The sequence below is a fragment of the Trachypithecus francoisi genome, unplaced genomic scaffold (genome assembly GCF_009764315.1).
Source record: "Trachypithecus francoisi isolate TF-2019V2 unplaced genomic scaffold, Tfra_2.0 Lachesis_group3, whole genome shotgun sequence".
In the NCBI taxonomy this organism is placed as follows: domain Eukaryota; kingdom Metazoa; phylum Chordata; class Mammalia; order Primates; family Cercopithecidae; genus Trachypithecus; species Trachypithecus francoisi.
Genome location: NW_022681468.1, coordinates 75,726,472 through 75,743,239, shown reverse-complemented (window position 1 = coordinate 75,743,239; position 16,768 = coordinate 75,726,472). Strand labels below are relative to the sequence as shown.

The 16,768-nt window shown below is 39.8% G+C and overlaps 1 long non-coding RNA gene across 2 annotated transcripts in view; it reads right to left on the bottom strand.

Annotated features, from left to right (window-relative positions):
- Positions 1 to 1,318: 1,318 nt before the first annotated feature.
- Positions 1,319 to 16,768, bottom strand: part of LOC117069865 — a 76,550-nt gene continuing 61,100 nt past the window's right edge. Inside the window, exons 2-4 of one of the 2 annotated variants that reach the window (XR_004431692.1) lie at positions 4,198 to 4,295; positions 3,025 to 3,333; positions 1,319 to 1,488 (exon numbers count right to left, since the gene is read on the bottom strand). This is a non-coding gene — a long non-coding RNA (uncharacterized LOC117069865). The remainder of the gene's footprint in view (positions 1,489 to 3,024; positions 3,334 to 4,197; positions 4,296 to 16,768) is intronic. The other variant, XR_004431693.1, reaches the window with a different exon arrangement.

Below are 16,768 nucleotides of genomic sequence, written 5' to 3'. Positions count from 1 at the left end.
TTCTTGAAACTCCAGTTAGAACAAGGAAGGAGACTGTCAATCCTCAGTAATGTATAAAGATTTGAAGTTCTGGATGCATTTTCCTGCTTTGAGTGCATGAAGTCGTCTTTGTTTCAGGTTTCCTTGGCAACCGTTCTCGAAGTGTATACGGGAAGAACAGGTCCTAAATGGAGTCTGGTCTGAAGAGGGCCTTAAAAAAAAAAAGTCTAAGTTCCCTATTTTTATTCCCACAGAAGTGCGTGTGCGTAATGAAGAATGCACAAGAAAGGAGAACACATCATTTTCCACAATCACGGCTACCAATGTGACAGTGAGATAACAATGATTTTTGAAAGCCTGTGTTGTGTTTCTGCATATGAGACATCTAAGGCGGCATGGACTTCCTAGAAAGTTCTTTTTACAGACCATTTTCATCTCAGAGCTGCCTCAATCGCCAAAGATAAATGGGAGCTATTTGCGTTTGGTGATGCTCTAACTCCAAGTGATTTCTCTTCATAGGAAATTTTCATGATGTCACCCTCAAAGATAAAAGCTTATTGGAATTGTTAACAATTGACTTTCTCATTTACAAAGGCAATACCTTGCTTAGTCATTTTCTGTGTCTGTGGCCTCCACTTCCTAACCTCTCATTCAGACCTTGCTTTACACGTCTCCCAGATTAATGTCCCTGTTATTATAGCTTGACCTAGCACCAGACCCAATACCTCTACTCAGAGCTTATCCTATGCCACTTCAGTTGATGTCTTTATTAAAACGTTCTTCTGACCTGGTTTTGTGACTGCTGTTTTCTCTTCTTCCATTTCCTTATTTTACTCACAGAGTCAGGTCTAGAGAAAGGCAATTGGAGCACTTTTCTTGGCACAAAATTTGAGGTGCAAAAAAACTCGGTAATCAAAATAAGTAATATCTTAATGCAATATTAAGAAAGTGAAATTAAATGCAAAAAATAAATAATGAACAAAATGTTAAAATTATAAATAAAAAGGGATTCATGCTGATTTGATCAAGTCAATATTCATTAAAATGCTTTTACTACCCCCTTTCAGGACTCCACCATGCCATACCCAAATTTTAAAAATTTTAAATTTTGTGTTGTCATGGTACTTCTATTTCAAGAACCTTTATTTAGCACTTTTATTACATGTCACCAATCATTATTCACACACACACACACACACACACACACACATATATATTCATCTTTTCTCTTTCAATTATTGTTAGTGGTTTTCTTGAATCCTCTCCCAGATGTGGTACGTAGATAATACATTTTCTTACTTCTTATATATTCTCAAATATTTTTATTTGCCCAAACAAGTGAGGGGTACATTGATTGGATGTAGGATTCTTGGGTTGCCTTCTTTTACTGTCAGGATTCTTCAGATATTATTCTGCTGTCTTCTATCCTCCAGTGTTGTAGACGAGAGGTCTGATTGTCAGTTTGATTCTCATTCTTTTCGAAAATAGTTTGTTCCTTCTCTCTGTGAACTTATACAATTTTCCTTCTATCCTTTGGGCTCAGGAAGATTATCGGGCTAGGCCTAGGTTGTTTTTTCTTCACAATCACTCCTGGAACTCAGTGAGCCCTTTCAATCTCTACCTTAAATTTTCTTTCAACACAGAGAAACGGTTTTCTATTGTTTGTTTAGTTATTGCCTCTTCTCCATTGATTCCTATTTCTCCTTATGAAATTTCCATTGTTTGTATCGGGTACCCTATATCTGTCCTCCAAAATCATTTATCTTTTACTTCTTATTTTCTTTATCTTCTATTTCTATTCTGATGTGGTGTCCCCACCACCCCCACCCCACTTAATTTTCCAGGCCACTGAATCAGAATTCAATGGTGACTATCTTCAATTTGTGTATTGATTTTTTTCATTCAAAAATTGTGAGATTTTTAGGTTCAAGAATTTGAGAGATTTTGTAGTATGTTTGAACCTTGAATGTCTTGTTAATTTTTGCCCAAGTTGTTCTCTGTCTCCACCAGCAGTTCTATTTTTATTTAGGAGCTACATATTCTGGATATTGTTCTTCTATCATTGCTAGATCCCCTAGTTTTCTTCGCCAACTTCTGACTCACTCTCAGACCTGAGATTCACCCTTTGGCGTGCCCTCAATAGAAGTATTCTGCTTCCACAGATCATCTCTAGCAGGAGGTTTGTCAGTTTGCTATCTGGGCATAAGAAAAAAGACCCTCATCCCTGCTGTGACTCTCCCCTGCAATCAAGATGTGATAGTTAATTTTATGTGTCAGTTTGACTCATTAAGGAATGCCCAGATAGCTGGTAAAACATTATTTCTGGGTGTATCTGTGAGGCTGTTTCTAGAAAAGATTTGCCTTTAGGTGGGGCACAGTGGCTCACACCTGTAATCCTAGCCCTTTAGGAGGCCAAGGCAGGTGGATCACTTTAGGTCAGGAGTTTGAGACCAGGCTGGCCAACATGGTGAAACCCTGTCTCTACTAAAAATACAAAAATTAGCCAAGCATGGTGGCAGATGCCTGTAATCCCAGCTACTAGGGAGGCTGAAGCAGAAGAATTGATTGAATCCAGAAGGTGGAATTGCAGTGAGTCAAGATCGTGCCACAGCACTCCAGTCTGGGGGACAAGAGTGAAACTCCATCTCAAAAAAAAAAAAAAAAAAGCAAAGAAAAAAAAGATTCACCTTGGAAACAGTGGACTAAGTAGGATGATCTGCCCTCACCAATGCCAGTGGGCATCATCCATCCCATTGAGGACCTGACCTGGGTAGAAGACAATTGCTCAGCATTCCCCCATCCCAACCCCCGGTTCTAGGCCTTTGGCCTTAGACCGAATTACACCAGTAGTTTTCATGGTTTTCCAGCTGCAGATGGCCTAACTCAGGACTTTTCAGCCTCCAAAAATCGTGTGAGCCAATTTGCATAAGAAATCTTTTTGTATATCTACCTATCCTATTGATTCTGCTTTTCTGGAGAACCCTGAATAATACCCTAACAAAGCGAGGGTTCTGCCAGCCTCCAGGGTAGAATGCTGGCACTCACCTGCTCAGCCTCCACTCGACTCCTGAAGCCAGAAAGGCCACTTCCTTGGAGAGATGCTCTTCCTTGGAAAAAAGGTTAGGGTGCTCCTGAGATGTCCATGGGCTAAGGCCTCTCCCGAATGTGTGCTGTGCTGGTTGCTCACAGCTGAGTGTTCTGCTGCAGTCCACAGGCCCTCCTTCCACCCAGAGAGCAAGAGGCTTTGTGCTTGCTCTTCCCATCCAACCCTGGAAGAGTTCAGGGCCTTGCTCACACCTTCTATATCCTGCCCATAGCCAAAAAACTCCTCAGCATCCCAGAGGTGGCTGGTACCTAGAGTTGGACAAGGAGCATAGTACCTGCTGATTTAAGCTCTGTCTCTCCAGAATTGGACATGTTGATTTTTTTCAACCCTTGAAACTTTCCTTTCCTGTTTTCTTTATTTCAGTTAATGTCATTGGAATCTCCTATTGCTCTGGTGGAAAACGTTAGTTATTTCTAACTGCTCTCTCTCTTTCTTATCATCCTCTTTTAATTGGCTTACAAGTATTTGTTTTTAAATTGTATCTCTACATTGTCTCTTAAATTCATTTCCTCATATAGATTTCCATCTGCCACATCATTTTTCAAGCCTTCATTAACCTCCAGACTAAATTTTTGCATTAGCTGCATAACTGATTTCTCTCCCTCTAATTTAGTCTATATTCTGCTAATAGATACTAAAGCAAAATTGTGACTGAGTCATCCCATTATCTACTGAAATCAAATCATCCAAGGCTTTCTCCTGTAAATCTTCACAAATTAATCGCACACACACGTGCACGTGCATACATGAGCATGAACACACACACAGAGACACACACAGACACACACACACACCTTTCCTCCTAGGACACTTTAAAAATTATGGCCTAGCACTTTCCTGAATTCTGGTTAGGTTTATCTTCTTTCTTTGTAGTCTCTCCCACTCCATCTCCTCTCCAACTCCTATTTTATCCCCTAAGGCCTAACTTGGAAAGATACATCTTTTTCTACAAAGAATTTCCCCTGTCCTTTCTCTGATTTAATACATACCAGTCTCATTCTCCTGCAGCATTTTCTTCAAACCTGTACTATAATTTGCATTTCACTCACTATAACTTGTAAACTCCCTTAAGACAACGATTATGTGTGGCTTACCTTTGCCTCCTTCCCTACCTGGGGCATAGCAGGCACTTCTTTAGCAGTGAATGGAGTAAAACTGTTCAGATCAACATTTATTTGTCCTCTCCAATGTGCCAAGCAGTGACCTAGTACTTGAGATAAAAGATTAAATTAACACAGATGCCATCCTCAGGTGTTCAATATGCCAAGTGCTATATTTCATCTAAATAACCTGATATGCATCAGTGTATGTATACATGTGCATCTAAATGCAGACATCCTCTGGAAATGCTGCCTGGTGGTTTTGCCTGCTTCCTCATCTACTTTTGAGAGTAGATGTTATACCGGGTCTAGAGATCACTACAGGACAGAGGTAGCTGATGCAGGGAAAATTAAGATTCAAGACAATGTTGAGACTGTATATCAGGTAAACAACACAATTCAAGTCAGAGAGATTTTGGAAGGATAGTTAGCATTGGAAACTTCACATTTCTGCATTGACCAGCAGTTGGTGGTTGTCTTGTCTGTCTTAGGCCTCGCAAATCCCAACAGAGTATGGTCCAATACAAGCCTTCCTGTGCCTGGTTGCCCTGCCCACATTTCCAGGCAATGGTCAATGTTTCTTTTATAGAGATATTGAGAAATTGAGGATGTCTTGGGTTCAATGCCAGTCTCCCCATCAGTTCCCATCTGTTACCCTGATTCACAATCTTTCGCTCTATATCTATGGCTGGTATCCAGGTGCATAGGATGCACCTCTCTGTGGATTATCCTTGTATTTCCTCTGAGTCGGCAGGCTGCTGAGGGTCTATAACAGTTACTGATTCTGGCCTGACAAAACCATGCATATAATGAGACAGGCCACGACCATTTAGTTTCTGAGAGCTCAGATGAAATTTAAGACTTTGAAGAAGTTGGAGTCAAGATAAAATACCCTCTTACTGATACTGTTGACAAACTATAAGCCTGAATAGTACTTACTTCTGACTCAATATAGGAGTGTTACATTAGGGCTTGTCCAAAAAGAAAGAATGTGGAGGTAATAAATTGCTGCCCCAGAAGAGTTAATGATGTGCTGAGTTCTACATTACATGGTATGAGTTAAAGTCATTTCCTGCTGAACCATTTGATTTAGGGCAAAATATTTAACTTCTCTGGTCTCATTTTCCCATTTGATAAGGCAAAGGACTAGAACTACTGACTTTTTATTTATATAGAGCAAGAGGCTATGATTCAATAATATTTTCCAGAATTAGAAGTAGTTAAATATAAGTCTTCTGAGGACAATAGAAGGGGAAGACAAAGTCAAAACTTGAGAGATTTGGGAGGCACTAATCTACAAAGTGGCTTGTTAATCATTGAGTTGCAGGAGACGGAATTCTGGATTCCTTTCTTTACTATCTGCTGCCTGGTGCACCAGGCTGTTTTTTTGATCATACATTGATTATTCCCCTAAATTTACTCAAGCAGTTATGATAGAAAATGATTCCAAAAGTACCATGACTGCATTTGTCAAGGAAGAAATGGGTTAATGTCAGGAAGCCACTGACTCTTTTGAATTCCAGTATCTAAATGGCTATTGTTCCTCTCAGCACAGAATTTTCTAGAAGACAAAACACATACTAAAGCTCTAACAAGAAAATATCCATTAAAGATACAAAGAGACTGGGGCTCCACTAATGTAATATAAAAATTCAATGTGCAAGTAAGATGCCAGAGTTGGATTGATTGCTGTGTACAACAGTGACATGAGTATAAAGACTCCCTAAGGTTAAATTGGGCTCCTGCATTGAAATTCTAATTAGAAATATGAGTGCCCTGACTCTGTGAAAGTACATGTGTGTTTAATTATTCTCCTTTTCACCTTATCTCTTCCATTACTTTATACACTTTTCCCTCCTCCTTTCTCACTGTTTTCAAGAAACCCATGCTCCTTGCTTAATCTAAGTGCGGGCCTTCCTTTAAGCTGGCATTAATTGACAAGCAGTGTTTAATTACTATTTTTCATGTCTGAAGAGGGCTAATATTAACTCTCCATGAGCCCAAAGGTGGCCTCAGCCCCCTTGTTTCTGGTGGCACCACTCTGCCTTCATCACTGGCATTTCTTTAGTCAGACAGACATGCCACATGTTCTTCTTCATTTTAATGATTTATAGCTATATTTGTGCTAATCAAGGCTGCTGGGTGCCTCACTTATCTTCTAGCATTGTGTTTGTAAATTTGGTACCTTGGACAACTGAAGATTAAGTCATGTCTACAGGATCCAAAAGGTATATATATATATATGTGTGTGTGTGTGTGTGTGTGTGTGTGTGTATATATATATAATTTTTTTTTTTTTTAAGTAGCTTTGAGGACTATTGACCTGGAGTCTTCTTAAGGCCAGGAATGTACCTTGTCAGATTGGCCTCTTCAGCTGACACCCAGCACCTGATATTGCTCCATGTTTGATTGACTAGTAGGTATATCTAAAGGACCCGAAAACCACGTGTTTATACCTTGGTGCTCTGGATTAAGACTGGGAACTTATATATTGCCATAATCGTGATGATCTGGTTTTTCCCTAAATTCATCAGCCACACCAGAAATCTAGCTAGTCCACCAGCATAATCAAGTTTCCAAATCAAAGCTGGAGAAGTTCTGTCGACATTAAGTCTGAGATAATCTGCTTTTCAAAAAGGGTTTTTATTCAGTCTTCTTTATCACTCTATGTGGACCTTGAACCTCGAGTGTACATTTATTCAGGGGATTTTCTAACTCAGAAACTAAAAGGCAAAGAAGCTCATGGCCTGAAATCTGAGCCTTCTTCTAAACACTTCTTGAGTTACAATGGGACCTGAAATGCCAAAGAGAAATGAAAGTTACCCCAGTAAGTCAGAGGTCAAATCCACTAAGGACAGCTAAGTGTCAAGGATTAAGACATAAGGGACCAGTAGGTCCTCTAGGTCCAAGATCAACAGGTCCAAGATCCTGCTAAGCCCAGGAAATTCAGGTCAAAACCATGTTAGCTTCAAAAGTTGGTGTTGTCAGGCACAGCCATATGTCCCCAGAGTCTCAAGGTTCTAGGTGGCCCTTAGAAGTAACATGGCAAGTGGAAAGAGCAAAACCCTGCCGTGCAGTCCTGATTCCATTACACAACTTTAAGCAGAACATATCTTTAAAGTTATTATATTAAAGAGCTTTTTTATGGGATTATTGTGGGGGATTAAATGAGATGATACATATGAAAGCACCTTGAAGATTTTAAGTTGCTTTATAAATTTTAATTATTATTCACTTGGGACATGCATTTCCTTACAAGTAGTGGAAAATAAGAGTTCAACTGGTACTGTGGTTCAGCCAAATATAGATTTAACAGGAGTTTTTCCCCCACTAGCTAGTTCTGCCATCTATGAAACATACGACAAGAAACAACAAACTTTGGAAAACAAGCCATTCATAAATCAGGAACTGCCTGCATATGCATTGTAATTGAAAGCCTTCAAACTATTAATGCCCATAAGGGGCAAGAACTTGGAACGGATCCTATGTTGAACATTCTTCTTTCAATCTAGATCTATTAACTTGCACTATTAGTCATCAAGTAAATAAATCACAGACTCAAATTTATCTCTGCCAGGCTCCACAAATAACCGCTTGTATGCTAATAGTATCAAAGAAAATAGTAATTGTAGTTCAAAAAAAAATCCATTCGTGGTTCTCAAAATGTGGCCCTGGACCAGCAGCATCAACATCACCTGGAAACTTGTTAGTTTCCACGTTCTTGAGCCCCATTCAGATCTGCTGAATGAGAAACTCCAGAAACGGGGCCCAGCAACCTATATTTTAATAAGCCCCTCTGGTGATTCTGATGCTCTGTAGAAGTCTGAGAACCACTACACTAGATTGAGAACAAAAATAGCAACATAGCATGATGCTCTTATTTGCAAATTATTAGGGATCTAAAATCATTTTAACATGGCTTAGTATGGCTGAAATTTCAATACAATATCTGCAATTAAAAATCACAACTAGTGAATGCATGACCAAGACAGCATAGCTCTTTAACTTGTATCTGTAGGCTTGTTGTTTAATAAAGTTCATTTTTTCATCCTTAGTCTGAATAGATAAATGCCTTGGTCAATAATTTCCTACAACACTCAAGCAAATCAAACACTCTCATAAAATTTGAGCATATTTTTATTTACTAAAGACTCTAATCAAGATGGAAGCTCTTTCAAGTAGTCTTGGTAGTAGAAATGTAAATTAAACTCAGTTCATTAGTTTGTAACAAAATTCTTTCTCCTTTGACTTTTATTTATTTATTTATTTTTTGAAGCACTGTCTCACTCTATCATCCAGGCTAGAGTGCAGTGGCACTGTCTCAGCTCACAGCAACCTCCACCTCCTGGATTCAAATGATTCTTCTGCCTCAGCCTCCCGAGTAGCTGGGATTACAGGCACATGCCACCACACCTGGCTAATTTTTGTATTTTTAGTAGAGATGGAGTTTCACCACATTGGTCAGGCTGGTCTCGAACTCCTGACCTAGGTGATCTGCCTGCCTCGGCCTCCTAAAGTGTTAGGATTACAGGCATGAGCCACCGTGCCCGGCTCTTGTTTGACTTTTAATGGTATTTAAGCCTGGCTATTACATTAATACCATTCCTTATAAAACTTATAATGTACTTTAATAATATAGATTATAAAAATCACGATTTAATAGGGTAGGGTGAGAACAACATAGACTTTCAGGAAAAATAGAGGTCGGCATTTTTTTATATACAATTATAGAAACGAAATTTTATTTGACAGATGATTAGCAGTAAAACATCGATTTTTCTCCTTTTACCCATTTACCATCAGCTACACATGTATCAATAAGAACGTAAACATCTCCTAAGAACCAGTCAACCATTTTTTTCTTTCATAAATACCATGGCTTTTAGATATTATGTAAAAATGAAATTTTATTGCATGCATTACCCCAGTGTTTACTTCGCATCATGTTTAGGTGTGAGGGTTAGTGCCCCTGGGTGGGAGGACTCAGAACACTTGGCTCTAGAATGCTGCCAGTCTCCACTACACTTCTGGGTCGCTGGAAATGATGGCCAGATAGTTTGGAGGAAGCACTGTATAAATCTTTTCAGAGTAAGTTGGATTTTCCCAAAAGTTCCTCATCCACAATTACCAATATTAAATGCAGTCTTCCTACCACAAACCATAGTTTGTGAAGTTAAAAATAAAGGCAGACCAGAGCACTCTCTCCTTTATTCTCACTCACCCTCCTTGTTCTTGCAACATCTAGAACCAATATCAGGGCTTCCTTCCATTTTCCAATCCCCTCAGCACCCAGTAGCATCCACCTGAGGAGAGAAAGCCCAGCCGCACCCTCCAGCCTGACTATAATTTTGTCTCCAGGCAACTGCAGTAGGATGTCTACTCTTCTCTATTCCCCCCTATTTTAAGTGTTGCTCCACACAGCTTGACATGACACTTCTTGCCTAAGAGAAAGTTCTGTTTTTCCCCAAATGAAAACTGAAATCGACAGAATAACATTTGTAGCCTTAGGGAGCCTACTGATGAGAAAACTGGTGATCTAGGATTTAACATGTAAATCTTGGAGGTGTGGGATTGAGAAAAAGGGAGTGAGCTGCTAAATTTATGAGAATACCACAGATCATGAATCACGTAGGTATAAAAGTTAACATATCTAAATATTTTTAAATAATCCTTTATAATAGTATTTTATAATTACAGCGGGACCCTCTGGTGTGTGAATTATTATGGTGTATTCGTGTTTAGTTGCATTGACTGCACTCGGCTTTTAGCCATGTGCCTAGCAACACACTGGGCATGAATTAATGTGCAATAATTCATGGCCTGTTGTGCCTTATTAAATATAGCATTGATTCAATTTTAGAACTGCAACATAATGACTCAAATATTTTTCAGAATGCTAAGTGCCCCATACGATTTTCATTTGAGAGCCTGTTTTCACATTTGCAACCCTCAGTTGCATAGTAATATTTTTCTACTGCAGAGCAAAGAAAAATGCAATTGCCCACCAAAAATTAAAATCAAATGCCAAGAGGAATTACCTCCTGAATCACTCTATTTTTTCCCAATAAATCTGAGTCTCCAAAAAAAAAAGTCTACTTTAAATGGAGGGAGAGAAGGTTTGGGGGTTTCTATTTAGGCCATTTGAAAAATTATTTTTTAAAAACTTTCAATGTCTTTGTTCTCCATTATGCTGGGAATCAGAGCAAAATAATTACAGATCATGTTTAGAGGGGAAAATGCCTGGTGGCAAGTCAGGAGAGTGGTGGTTTAATTCTGATTCTGCTAATCTATTCTACAATTGCCAGTGGTCACATAATCACTCCGTGCCTTGGTTTCTCCATCTATAAAATAGGTTTAATAGTATCTCATTTTCTTTTTAAGGAGTTGTGAGAATCAAACTACATAAATCTGTGAAGATCCTATATAAGTATAAGTTCGTATAGGCAGTGTGCCTAGCCCCATGGTAAGTACACTTTCAGCTAAAGTGCTTTCATATCCACTATCTCATTGAAAATTAGCAACAATATTGTGGGTAGACAGGGACTATTTTCCCATTTCACAGCTGGCTTTGGCCACAGGATGCTCTTCCTCTCAGTGGAAGACACACATGAAGCAGTGAATGATCTACACAGAATAAACCATGATTTGCAGTGTCACAGTTAGAGTGCCCTCATAACCACTGGAGGAAGAAGCAGAGGCAAAATGACACAACTTAGTAGCAAAGTAAAAATCCAAATTCCAGTTGACTGACTTTCAGCCAGACCGAAGACTATCTTTTTTTGAAAAGGTTGAGCAATTGCCTTGTAACTTCCGCTTGAGCCAGTGAGAAGCCTGGCTTATAAACCAAATCACTGTTTTATAAATGATAGTATTCAGTCAGTCCAAATCTCAGACTGCAATACTTTTCCAATGGATATCCCTCCAAGTCTTCATGTTCACAATGTACTTTTTAAATGACTTTTGATTTACTTTAGACCTATTAGAAGATCTAGATTTTATTAATTGAAAGGGGTTATGAGACTTTTCTTTCGTTATTAGTTAGCTACCATGCCCTACCTCTTCCAGAATTCTAATGTTCTGCAAGAATAAGCTGTAAAAAACCTGCGAAAAAACCAGTGTCTCTCATCTAGCTCATGCTTTTGACCCTGCCATTTCGAGCATAAAATCACCTCTGGCACCAATACTGCAATTAAAAATCTTGGCCTGGGACAATTTAATTATATCTTTTGTAATATCAGAAAAAATCGTTTGGGATCACAACTCTGACCAGCCTTCCTGGGATAGAATATGTTATAAACTAGGGATCAGTGTATCTCGGTGTATTCACTCCAAATATACAGAGGTGGGAACATACTAACAGAGTTCCTCTAGAGTAAGTCAGACCCAGGATGTAACTGCACCTTCATCATTACTATTAAATGGCCTTGGAAAAGGGACCTCATCTCTCTAAGTATGTTCTTCAATTGTGAACAGGACTGATAACAGTTTCTACCTCATATAGCATGAGGAATCAATGAAACACTCCATTATAAGCCACTGAGGACAGAGCCTAACATATAGTAAGCATTCAAACATGCTAACTAATATTAAGTTAGAGAAACAACTGGGGTCCAGATTTTACATGAGATACTAATCCAGTGCTATTTATTATGGGCCAAAAATATCACCTTTGCTCTCATGTTATAGGTCCATCATTACAGGATATTATCAAATATATGAATACTCTTAGCATACTCCTATTACTACACATAATCCTCAATGCACTCAGTATGTTCCTATGTTACTGTTCACATTCCACCTTATACCATACAGGGACTGCATATGCTGCACAACGACTAGGACAGTGCTATGCATCTATCAAGCTGGAGTCCAGTAAGGGTCAGTTGAATCATATGGAAGATGGCTGGTCTGGGTGAGGTATTTGCTGTTAAGAGTTTTGTTTGGGATTCCCATAGAGTAAGGCATCCATCAGCCAGTGCTTGCTCAGCATATTGAAGTAGATGCTTTTAGATGATGCAGTTATTGCTTTCTGAATATCCCCAGAGGCTTAAGTAAAGCCATGTATGAACATAAACATGGGGAATATTAGATGGACTAGCCCATTTCAACCCTAAGTAAACAGTGACTGTCATTTGAGGTCAGGCTTTTTAGAATTCCAAAAGATTCTTCTGCACACTGGAAGACAAAGGGTTAGATGCTCCACGATTCTGAAACACCAATGACTTTTTCACTCTTCAACACAAAATGAAAGCCCATTTAGACTTTCTTTTGCAATTATCACCTATTTGAATTCTGGTAACACTTATTTAGTTAGCAATATAGCTCATTTTCCTGTTTTAAAAAAGTAAATAGCGGAGTGTTTTTTTTCCTTTTATGCATTCATGAGGAAGCCACAATTTTGATATTTAATATGACAATAGAGCCTTGTTTAGCTGCAGCTAGTCTTCTGAGGCCTCATATTCTCATCTCCACAATCTGACTGAGAAGAGGATAAGAGAAGGTAGGCAGACCTCTTGGCATCAGAAATGAAGAAGCAGGCCTTGCTTCGAAGATCTCAAGGAGGTGGACCATATCCACCCCGGTCAGTCATAGTGAGAGAATGACTCAATAAATGGCAATAGAATAATGGGGTAGACAATTGTAGGAGGGATGATGACAATTCCTCTTGTTTCTCCTTTATATGGAACTTCCTGCTATTCTTTCTACCTTCTTTTTTATCAACCTTATCAAGCTACTGGTTTGATAACTACATCAAAATATAACTGCACAGATATTTTTTGTGGCCCATGCTTAATAGGTTTTCAGGAAAAAGCGCAAGATGGACCAAGCTGTCAGTACTATACCTGTCTCAGAGAAACCTTTACACATGTAACACAGAAGTTCAGCTGTCACCACTCTGCCTCCTTGGAGAAGTCTGTAGGTGTTCAAAGCCCTGGAGCATATATTAGGCAGAGCAGCTGGTCGAATTGCTAAAACATCTTGACAGGTGTGGATAGACTTTGCTGCTTCCCCCATAACATGTTTATACACAAACACAAACACATACACACAAATGTATACACACACACATATATACATGTACACGCAAGCATGTACATATTTTCACATATACACACAAACATACACACACATACACAAAACATGTACACATATATACACATATACACACAAACATGCATGCACACACACACTGCACTCACCCAGTCACAGATATTTATTCATTGAAAAAATTTTCTGGTCTTCTCTGCTGTCAAATCTCACAGGTTTTTGTTCCACCTCCACCGCAGCTGTCACCATTCTCTGGACCTTCAACTGGACCTCCTAGTCAATACCGTTTCATGCTGCTTCTTTTGGAGGTTGTCCCGTGGAGTTACCAGAGGCAACGGGACATGATTATGCAAGTGGGCTCTGGAGCCAGGCAGCTAGATCTGACTCCTGCTTCAATCACTTACAACCTATTTATTTTAGAATGAGTTTTTAATCTTTCAATTTGACACTTTCCTCACTTAGGATAACAGTAATAGTACCTATGTTATATGTTATTATAAATATTAAATAAATACACACCGTGTATCTAAAAAGTGCTTGGCACATAGTAGGTCCTCAATAAATGTTAGCTCCTAACAATGTTCTATCCTCCACCATCCCCATATTCTACAAGATATGACTCTGTTCTTGATTTTTTACTAATCTTGCTTTAAAACTCTAAATATCAGATATCTTTCCCTTGTATGATTTGTTTCTAAGAAGACCCTCCCTTTTTTCCAATGTTCAAGGTCCTTAAGTTGCTTAGGCTTCTTATAATGGAACAGGAGACAGAGAGGGAAACATACAAAACTGCCCTGAATGCTAGATTTTCTGAGATAAATCAGAATTACAATTTTGAGAATTCAGTAGTGTCTGGTACATAATACACTCTCCATATCTAACATGTCTAAAATGTGAAACAAACACATTTTCTTGCTTTTCTCATTCAACATGAGGTGACCAATCCCAGAAGGGGAAAAATATTCTCTTCCTTCTATCTCTAGCCTGTTTCTCCACTCTGACTCTCAAAGAATATTCTAAGCAGTCAAATATGAGTGCCTTCTGTCTCCAATTAGGCACAGGAAGGTAATATCATGCCTTAAAACCCTTACATGCTTCACAGACCATAGAGATTCATTCATTCATTCAGTTGCATACAGAGACGGTCTCCCCCTACTTCTTAGGATACTTTCTTCCCCAAGCTCCTAACCACCAAACTCTCCAACTATTTTTCCTACCTCCAGACACTCTTTTTCAACCTCTTTTTTTGGATCTTTGTCTGCTATTCAACCCTAAAGGATTGTGTGCCCAAGAGCTCAGTCCTTGGCACTCTTCTCTTCATATCCCTGTATCCTTCCAATATGATCACCTCTTATAGCAGGGCTCCCAAGTCGGTCTACACCTCCAGGATAGGCCTCTCCTTTGAGTTCTGGACATGTATATTCAATCACCCTCTCACTCTCTTCATTTAGATATCTAACACACATTTCAAGTCAACACATCCAAAACAGAAATCTTGATTTCCTACTCCAACCTGCTCCTCCCCCAAGGTTTTCACCTCTGTAATTGGCAACACTGTTCTCTGAGTTGCTTGGACCCAAAACTTCGGTCTCATTGTCTATTTCTGTCTCACACATACTCCATATCCACATCAATCAGAAAGTTCTGTTAGCTCCATCTTTAATATATGTCCCAAATCCTAACTCTCCTCCCTGCCTCTTCTACCAACCAAGTCCAAGCCATCATCATAATGATAGGGACAAGAGGGAGAGAAATTCTAGGCAGGAAAGGGTGCATGCCTGGTGAAGCCCCACCCTCAAGCCAAAAAACCTGAGACCACAGTCTAAATTGAGCACTTACATCCCTGTTTTCCTGCTCGAATGTTGCCTTTTCCAAAACCATCCATGGCCCACTCTGCCCCCTATCCTGTGCCTATAAAGACCCTAGGCTCAGCTGGCAGAGAGGAGAAGCAGCTGGATGTTGGACACTATGGCTGGACATTGGAGAGAAGTGGCTTGACTTCAGAGGGACAGCTTGATGGTGTAACTTCAGAAAAGAATTTGGCCAGAGATAGCCAGACTTCAGGGGAAGATTACCTTCCTGCCCTGTCCCCTTTTCAGCTCTCCTTCCCACTGAGAGCCATTTCCATCAGCCCACCTTTACTATCCTTCAATTCATTCATGTGATCTCATTTTTCCTGGATTCAGGACAAGAGCTCAGGAGCTAGAAGTGTAGATGCAAAAGGCGATCACACTGACCCTCTGCCCTTGCTGGTGAATGGCAGCCACTTCACATGAAAAGGCAGGGGATCCACTGAGCTGTTAACACTTAAGCCATCCGTGGATGGCAGAGCTAACAGAGCACTGTAACGTTCCCTCTAGGGTTTCAGGGGTCCTGAGCACCACGCCCCCAGATGCTGCTGTGGGACCCACACAAATTTGCCCTGCCAGTGCCCAAAAGTGCTCACCCTGGCTCCTGCACCTGCTTACCTGTGTACTCCCTCCCATGAGGGGTGGAATGCAGTGGGTCTGAGTGAGTGGAGTTCTCCCCTGCCAGCACCAAAGCAACCAGCTGGTTCCAGCATTCATGCACTCCAATTCCCACCTTGTTCACTCTCACACTCTCTTCCGCAAGGAGTTGAAAGCTGTGGACTGGGTAAACGAGGCACCCCTGTTGTGAGTCCCACAAAGGGTTCAGGGAAATATCCTGCTTTAATATCACACTAAACTGTAGCAATGCCTTCCTAACTGGCCTCTGCTTCCACTTATCCCTCCTCTTCCACCCTGATAGTCAATGTAATGCAGCCAGCAAAGAGATACTTTTAAAACAAAATTAGATCAGGTCACATCCCTATTAAAACACCTCACCTTTATCTCATACTCCTGCCCACTCTCCAACCACACTGGTCCTCTTGCCAAGCTCACGCCCACCTGAGGTCATTGTTGTCTGCATTCAAACCTTTTCAGGTATATATCCTTTCTCCTCAGTGAGTTTCTTAATGGTGTCTGGGAACTTGTCTGCTGCCTCTTGTTGGCAAAAGCTGAATCTCCTGTTATTTGGCCTTTTCAAAAGCCACATCCTTTCTAAAATTATCAAACCATCCTTTGCTGGAATTAAATTCTCCAGCTTTAGATGTGGTAAATTCTTCACCTTCCTTTCCTTTAAGTTGTCATATAATGACTTAGCTCTTTCTCAAATCACATTAGAATCTATAGGTATGCCTTTCTTATGGTAAATCTGCACCCACATACAAGCTGCATTTCCAATATGAGATAAAAAGGTATTTTGCAAAAAGTGCGAGGGTTTTGTACCTACTGACGTAGCTACAGTGGCAGTTTCATTAATTTCTTTCTTTTTTTTTTTTTTTTTTTTGCAGTGGTCCTTACATTTGATTCATTTATCTTAAATGGTGGGCCACCACAGCTACAGACCTCAGTCCATGGTACATATCAAGCAATTCAACTTCCTCTTGTAATGTCATGACTTTTCTCTGCTTCTTGGGAGCACTTCCAGTATCACCAGTGGCACTTTATATGAAACCCATGGTGTTATTCAA